The sequence below is a fragment of the Theropithecus gelada genome, chromosome 2 (genome assembly GCF_003255815.1).
Source record: "Theropithecus gelada isolate Dixy chromosome 2, Tgel_1.0, whole genome shotgun sequence".
In the NCBI taxonomy this organism is placed as follows: Eukaryota; Metazoa; Chordata; class Mammalia; order Primates; family Cercopithecidae; genus Theropithecus; species Theropithecus gelada.
Window position 1 is genome coordinate 139,321,846 of NC_037669.1, and position 8,684 is coordinate 139,330,529.

Here is an 8,684-nt window from a genome sequence, read left to right on the forward strand (position 1 = left end):
CAAAATATCAGCCTTAATATTGATCATGTATATCTCTAGTGATACCTCATATAAACACTTTTCTTACTATCATTTCTTCCAGAAATAGCCATTATATTCAAACCCATTATTCCTCCCTGAATGTTGTCAGGGAGGAAAACTTTCCCACTATCCTTTTAAGCTCTATAAATGGTGACCTGTGAATTTAACTGACAATAGACACATCAACAGAAGAAAAAGAAAACCCTAAAATTTATTTATATGCATATGCTAATGCACAAAAGAAGCAGCTTACTAAATGGCTAGAGTTAGAGGTTTATACACCTAACTTAATAGGGGTGAGGGGTCATGAGAAAAGGCTTCTATGGAAAGAACAAAGGAGTTCCTAAGTGAACAAACAGGGGAAAATAAACTTTGAGATGCTTGTTTATGCATGTGTGAGTGGTATTCTCCATTTTTATCTTTATGGCTGTAAAACTCCCTTTAGCATCATTCCCAGAAGTTTCTGCTTTTAGTGAGATAAGGGAAGCTTGAAAAGACTTCCGTCTGCATCTGTTGAATTGCAAATGTCTTTAATTTAAAATTCTCTTTATGCCAATTCGAGGGTCTGAGTCCTTAATATCAAACTTTACCCACACAAGAAAATTTTTTTAGATCTAAGAATTTTCCTATGATGCTTACTTATTGAAAACCTATCCACCAATTTCAAAAATACCCATTGAATCTGTTACCAGCCACAAATTCTTAGGCTCCTACACAATAGAAACTGACACAAGGCCAAACAAGTTTCCCAGACAAAGCTTTTACTGGGGGCTTATGTTTGAGCACCAGCGAGACTGTACAGGAGGGAGAGTTCACCAGCTTGTGATCCTTTATTTGGCAAGGGAAAGGAGTCAATGTTAAAGGAAAGCTATGTCAGCATGATTAGGGAGGGGGTTTCAGCTGTGCAAATGTAGTGTAGAAACATACTTTTTCATACATCACATGACTAAAAAGTGGCAGAAAGTTCCTCCTTGTGTGGGGATTTTAGTATTATTGAGATGTGAAGTCAGCTGGACTTTCTGGATCAAGTGGGGAATGGGAGAACTTTTCTGTCTAGCTAGAGGATTGTAAAATGCACCAATCAGTTCTCTGTGACTAGCTAGAGGTTTGTAAAATGGACCAATCTGCACACTTTAAAATGGACCAATCAGTGCTCTGTAAAATAGACCAATCAGTACTCTGTAAAATGGACCAATCAGCAGGATGTGGGTGGGGACAAATAAGTGAATAAAAGCTGGCCCCTCAGCCTGCAGCAGCAACCTGCTTAGGTCCCCTTCCACCATGTGAGAGATTTTTTTCTTTCACTCTTCACAATAAACCTTGCTGCTCCTCACTCTTTGGGTCCGGGCCACCTTTAAGAGCTGTAACACTCACTGCAAAGTTCTGCAGCTTCATTCTTGAAGTCAGCAACACCAAGAACCCACTGGAAGGAACCAACTCTGGACACGTCTTAGTGTCCCAGATGGGACCATCGCCAAGCCGTGAGTACCACCAGACCCCTTTCACTTGCTGTTCTTTCCTATTTTTCCTTAGAATTTGGGGGCTGAACAGCAGGCACCTGTTGGCCAATTAAAAGTGACTAGCACAGCTGCTGGACTAAAGACACAGGTGTCAGGCTTTCTGGGAAAGGGCTCTCTAACAACCCCCAACTCTTTGGAGTTGGGAGTGTTGATTTGCCTGGAACCAGCTTCCACTTTTCCTGTACTTCCGGGATGAGCCAAAGGTCGACAGAGAGGAAAGCCATTCAGCTCCAGGGTCCCCCAAAATGTTGGTTGACCCTGCAGCCATGAGCAGAACTCTCCAAGTCATGTCACCCAAGTGAGACTCAGCCATCTATCCTATCTATCCTGACCCTTGTCTCCTGTGTCCTAATGCCTGTCAGACAAACTTCTCACCTTTCTTTTCCAAGGTTAGTGCCGCTTCTAAAAACCACTCCCGGTCTCTGGTGCTTTACTAGTTTCTCCTATAATGATGATTTCTAGTATAAACTTCAGGACTCTGTTCCCTTATTTAGGCACCCGGGCTCACCAATAAGAAAGACATAATTTTTGCCCGAAGCCCTATTGATCAGGGGGCAATATCTGGAATTTTAGGATCCCTCCTCAGACTAGCAGACCTAAGAGAAGCAATTCCTGAAGCTAGGATATGGGGAGCCTCAGAAATTGTATCCTTCCTATTCATATGATGAGAGATAAGGACAAAAGGTGTCAGTCTTCCAACCTGGGAGATTCTTTCCCCTCCCTAAGGGTATAACTAGCCCTCCACTCCATTTTGAGGCATATTATCTGTATAGGACAGGGGTAAGGTCCCAATACTAACCGAAGAAAATGCTTAGGTCTCTAACAGGTTTTCAAGAATGCATTGGTAAGGGTCACTAAATCTGATTTTTCTTGGTCCTCTTTGTGGTCTAAGAGGAAAGGCAAGGGTGCAGGTTTTCGAGAATGCTTCAGTAAGGGCTGCTAAATCCAACCTTCCTCGGTGCTCCTTGTGGTCTAGGAGGAAAACTAGAGTTTCTGCTGCTGTGTAGGTGAGCACAACTATTCCGATCAGCAGGGTCCAGGGACCGTTGCAGGTTCTTGGCCAGGAAGGGTTTCTGTTGCTGTGTCAGTGAGTGCAACTATTCTGATCAGCGGGGTCCAGGGACCATTGCAGATTCTTGGGTGGGGGTTGGGCAGAAACAAGCAAACCAAAACCATGGACAGTTTTTTCTTTGAGATGGGAAACATTCAGGCATCAACAGGCTCACCCTTGAAATGCATCCTAAGCCATTGGGACCGATTTGACCCGCAAACCCTGAAAAAGAAGCAGCTTATTTTTTTCTGCACTGTGGCTTGGCCCTAATATTCTCTCTTTGATGGGGAAAAATGGCCACCTGAGGGAAGTATAAATCACAATACTATCCTGCAGCTTGACCTTTTTTGTAAGAAGGAAGGCAAATGGAGTGAAATACCTTATGTCCAAGCTTTCTTTTCATTGAAGGAGAATCCACAACTATGCAAAGCTTGCAATTTACATCCCACTGGAGGACCTCTTAGCTTACCTCCATATCTTAGCCTTCCTACAGTTCCTCTTCCTATTATTGATAAGCCTCCTCTAATCTCCACCTCCCAGAAGGAAAGAAGCAAAGAAATCTCCAAGGGATCACAAAAACCCCTGGGCTATCAGTTATGTCCCCTTCAAGCTGTGGGGGAATGGGAATTTGGCCCAACCCAGCTACATGTCCTCTTCTCCTTCTCTGATTTAACGTGGATCAAAGTAGACCTGGGGAAGTTTTCAGATGATCCTGATAGGTATATAGATCTCCTACAGGGTCTAGGGCAAACCTTCGATCTCACTTGGAGAGATGTCATGTTATTGTGAGATCAAACCCTGGCCTTTAATGAAAAGAATGAGGCTTTAGCTGCGAGTTTGGAGATACCGAGAGTTTGGAGATACCTGGTATCTTAGTCAAGTAAATGATAGAATGACAGCTGAAGAAATGGACAAATTCCCTACCAGTCAGCAAGGTATCTCCAGTATGGATCCCTACTGGGACCTCGACTCAGACCATGGGGACTGGAGTCATAAATGCCTGCTGACCTGTGTTCTAGAAGGACTAAGGAGAATTAGGAAATAGCCCATGAATTATTCAATGATGTCCACCATAACTCAGGAAAAGGAAGAAAATCCTTCCGCCTTCCTTGAGCAGCTACAGGAGACCTTAAGAAAATATACTCCCCTGTCACCTGACTCCCTCAAGGGTCAATTGATCCTAAAAGATAAGTTTATTACCCAATCAGCCACAGATATCAGGAGAAAGCTCCAAAAGCAAGCCCTGATCCCTGAACAAAATCTGGAGGCATTATTAAACCTGGCAACTGTGGTGTTCTATAATAGGGACCAAGAGGAACAGGCTGCAAAGGAAAAGCAAGATCAGAGAAAGGCTGCAGCCTTAGTCATGGCCCTCAGACAAACAAACCTTGGTAGTTCAGAGAGGACAGAAAATGGAGCAGGCAAATCAGCTGGTGGGGCTTGTTATCAGTGTGGTTTGCAAGGACACTTTAAAAAAGATTGTCCAAAGAGAAACATGCTGCCCCTTCGCCCATGTCCACTATGCTGAGGCAATCAGTGGAAGGTGTACTGCCCCAGAGGACAAAGGTTCTCTGGGCCAGAAGCCCCCAACCAGATAATCCAACAACAGGACTGAGGGTGCCCAGGGCAAGTACCAGCTTATGTCGTCACCCTCACTGAGCCCTGGGTACGTTTAACAATTGAGGGCCAGGAAATTGACTTCCTCCTGGACACTGGCATGGCTTTCTCAGTGTTAATCTCCTGCCCCGGACAGCTGTCCTCAAAGTCTGTTACCATCTGAGGAATCCTGGGACAGCCTGTAACCAGGTATTTCTCCCACCTCCTCAGTTGTAATTGGGAGATTTTACTCTTTTCACATGCCTTTCTTGATATTCCTGAAAGTCCCACACCCTTATTAGGAAGGGACATATTAGCCAAGGGTGGAGCTATTATCTACATGAATATGGGGAAGAAGTTACCCATTTGTTGTCCCCTGCTTGAGGAGGGAATCAATCCTGAAATCTGGGCATTGGAAAGATGATTCAGAAAGGCAAAAAATGCCCGCCCAGTCCAAATCAGGCTAAAAGACCCTACCACTTTTCCTTATCAAAGGCAATATCCCTTAAGGCCTGAAGCTCATAAAGGATTACATGATATTGTTAGACATTTAAAAGTTCAAGGCTTAGTAAGAAAATGCAACAGTCCCTGCAGCACCCCAATTCTAGGAGTACAAAAACCAAATGGTCAATGGAGACTAGTGCAAGATCTTAGACTCATCAATGAGTCAGTAATTCCTCTATATCCAGTTGTACCCAACCCCTATACCCTGCTCTCTCAAATACCAGAGGAAGCAGAATGATTCATGGTTCTGGACCTCAAGGATGCCTTCTTCTGTATTCCCCTGCACTCTGACTCCCAGTTTCTCTTTGCCTTTGAGGATCACACAGACCAAAGGTCTCAACTTATGTAGACAGTCTTGCCCCAGGGGTTTAGGGATAGCCCTCATCTGTTTGGTCAGGCACTGGCCCAAGATCTAGGCCACTTCTCAAGTTCAGGCACTATGGTCCTTCAGTATGTGGATGATTTACTTTTAGCTACCAGTTCGGAAGTCTCATGCCAGCAGGCTACTCTAGATCTCTTGAACTTTCTAACCAATCAAGGGTACATGGTGTCTAAATTGAAGACCCAGCTCTGCCTACAACAAGTCAAATATCTAGGCCTAATCTTAGCCAGGGGAACCAGGGCCCTCAGCAAGGAATGAATTTAGCCTATGCTGTCTTATCCTTGCCCTAAAACATTAAAATGGTTGCGAGGGTTCCTTGGAATCACCAGCTTTTGCCAACTATGGATCCCTGGATACAGCAAGATAGCCAGGCCCCTCTATACTCTAATCGAGGAGACCCAGAGGGCAAATACTCATCTAGCAGAATAGGAACTAGAGGGAGAAACAGCCTTCAAAACCTTAAAGCAGGCTCTAGTACAAGCTCCAGCCTTAAGCCTTCCCACAGGACAAAACTTCTCTTTATATGTCGCAGAGAGAGCAGGAATAGCTCTTGGAGTCCTTACTCAGACTCGTGGGACAACCCCACAACCAGTGGCATACCTAAGTAAGGAAATTGATACAGTAGCAAAAGGCTGGCCTCACTGTTTACGGGTAGTTGTGGCGGTGGCCGTCTTAGTGTCAGAGGCTTTCAAAATAATACAAGGAAAAGATCTCACTGTCTGGACTATACATGATGTAAATGGCATACTAGGTGACAAAGAAGTTCATGGCTATCAGACAACTGCCTACTTAGATACCAGGCACTACTCCTTGAGGGGCTGGTGCTTCAAATACACATGTATGTGGCCCTTAACCCTGCCACTTTTCTCCCAGAGGGTGGGGAACCAAATGAGCATGACTGCCAACAGCTCTTATGACTGCCAACAAATTACAGTCCAGACTTATGCCACCCAAGAGGATCTCTTAGAAGTCCCCTTAGCTAATCCCAACCTTAATCTATATACTGATGAAAGTTCATTTGTGGAGAATGGGATACGAAGGGCAGGTTATGCCATAGTTAGTAATATAACAGCACTGTTCCCCCCAGGGACCAGTGCCCAGTTAGCAGAACTAGTGGCACTTACTGAGCCTTAGACCTGGGAAAGAGAAAAAGAATAAATATGTATACAGATAGCAAGTATGCTTATGTAATCCTACATGCCCATGTTGCAATATGGAAAGAAAGGGAGTTCCTAACCTCTGGGAGAACCAACCCCTATTAAATACCACAAGGAAATCATGGAGTTATTGCACTCAGTGCAAAAACCAAAGGAGGTGGCAGTCTTACACCTCCAAAGCCATCAAAAAGGGGAGGGAGAGGGGAGAACAGCAGCATAGGCAGCTGGCAGAGGCAGGGAAAGACCAGCAGAGAGGAAAGAGAAAGAGAGAGAGAGGAAGAGACAGACAGAAAGTCAGGCAGAGAGAGAGAGGGGAAAGACAGAGAGAAAGAAAGAGAGAAAGAGAAAGACAGGAAGTCAATGAGAGAGAGACAGAGGAAGATACAAAGAGGCAGTCAGAGACAGAGAGAGAGAGGAAGAGACAGAGACAGAGGGAGTCAGAGAGAAAGAGAGAGACAAAGACAGAGAGAAAGAAAAAGAGAAAGAGAGATGGTAGTAGTAAAGAAAAAACAGTGTACCCTATTCCTTTAAAAGCCAGGGTAAATTTAAAACCTATAATTGATAATTGAAGGTCTTCTCCATGACCCTGTAACACTCCAATACCACCTTGTTGTCAGTGTAAACAAGGGCATATCCCAAAAGCACTGAGGCCACTGACAACCCATAGGCTTCCTATCAATAATCCTTAACCCACCACGTTTCCTAACGGGATCTAAATGATCTAAATCTTAATTAATTACCATACAAAAGTCCGACCAGACCTAGGAGGAACTCCTTTCAGGACAGGAGACAGATGGTTCCTCCGGGGTGATTAAGGAAAAAAGATACAATGGGTATTCAGTAAATGATAAGGAAACTCTTGTAGAAGCAGAGTTAGGAAAATTGCCTAATAATTGGTCTGCTTAAACATGTGAGCTGTTTGCATTCAGCTAAACCTTAAAGTACTTACAGAATCAGGAAGGAGCCATCTATACAATTCCAAGTTAATATTGATTGAATGAGGTCTTATTAATAGCAAAGAATAATTGAAATCCCAAACTTACAAGGTTTTCAACAAAAGTAAAGTTTGCTAAAAGTTAACAGTGTAACATGTATTATCCTAACTTCTAATCTTGTGGAAATCAGACCCTACCAGTGCCCCTCAAAGTTCAAGTTGCAAGAAATAACAAAATCTATCCCTACTCTACAATCCCAAATAGACTCTTTGGCAGCAGTGACTCTCCAAAACCACGGAGGCCTAGACCTCCTCACTGCTGAGGAGTACTTTGCACCTTCTTAGGGAAAGAGTGTTGTTTTTACACTAACCAGTCAGGGATAGTATGATACGCCACCCGGTGTTTACAGGAAAAGGCTTCTGAAATCAGACAACGCCTTTCAAACTCTTATGCCAGCTTTGGAGTTGGGAGACATGTCTTCTCCCCTTTCTAGGTCCCATGACAGTCATCTTGCTATTACTCACCTTTGGGCCCTGTATTTTTAACCTCCTTTTCAATTTTGTTTCCTCTCGGATCGAAGCCATCAAGCTACAGATGTTCTTACAAATGGAACCTCAAATGAGCTCAACTAACAACTTCTCCTGAGGATCCCTGGACCAACCCGCTGGCCCTTTAGCCCAGAGAGTTCCCCTCTGGAGGATACTACCACTGCAGGGCCCCTTCTTTGCCCCTATCCAGCAGGAAGTAGGTAGAGTGGTCATCACCCAATCCCCAACAACAGTTGGGGTGTCCTGTTTAGAGGTGGGATTGAGAGGTGAAGCCAGCTGGATTTCCTGGGTCGAGTGGGGAATGGGAGAACTTTTCTGTCTCGCTGGAGGATTGTAAAATGCACCAATCAGCTCTCTGTGGCTAGCTAGAGGTTGGTAAAATGGACCAATCAGCACACTGTAAAATGCACCAATTTTACAGTGCTCTGTAAAATGGGCCAATCCGTGCTCTGTAAAATGGACCAATCAGCAGGTTGGGGTGGGGACAGATAAGGGAATAAAAGCTGGCCACCCCAAATGAAGCTGGAAACCATCATTCTGAGCAAACTATCACAAGGACAGAAAATCAAACATCGCATGTTCTCACTCATAGGTGGGAACTGAACAATGAGAACACTTGGACACAGGGTGGGGAACGTCACACACTGGCGCCTGTCGTGGGATCAGCGGAGGGTGGCGGGATAGCATTAGGAGAGATACCTAATGTAAATGACGAGTTAATGGGTGCAGCACACCAACATGGCACATGTAAGCATATGTAACAAACCTGCATGTTCTGCACATGTGCCCTAGAACTTAAAGCATTAAAAAAAAAAAAAAAGGCTGGCCACCCCAGCCAGCAGCAGCAACCCGCTCGGGTCCCCTTCCACTCTGTGGAAGCTTTCTGCTTTTGCTTTTCACAATAAATCTTGCTGCTGCTCACTCTTTGGGTACCGTGCCACCTTTAAGAGTTGTAACACTCACCTCGAAG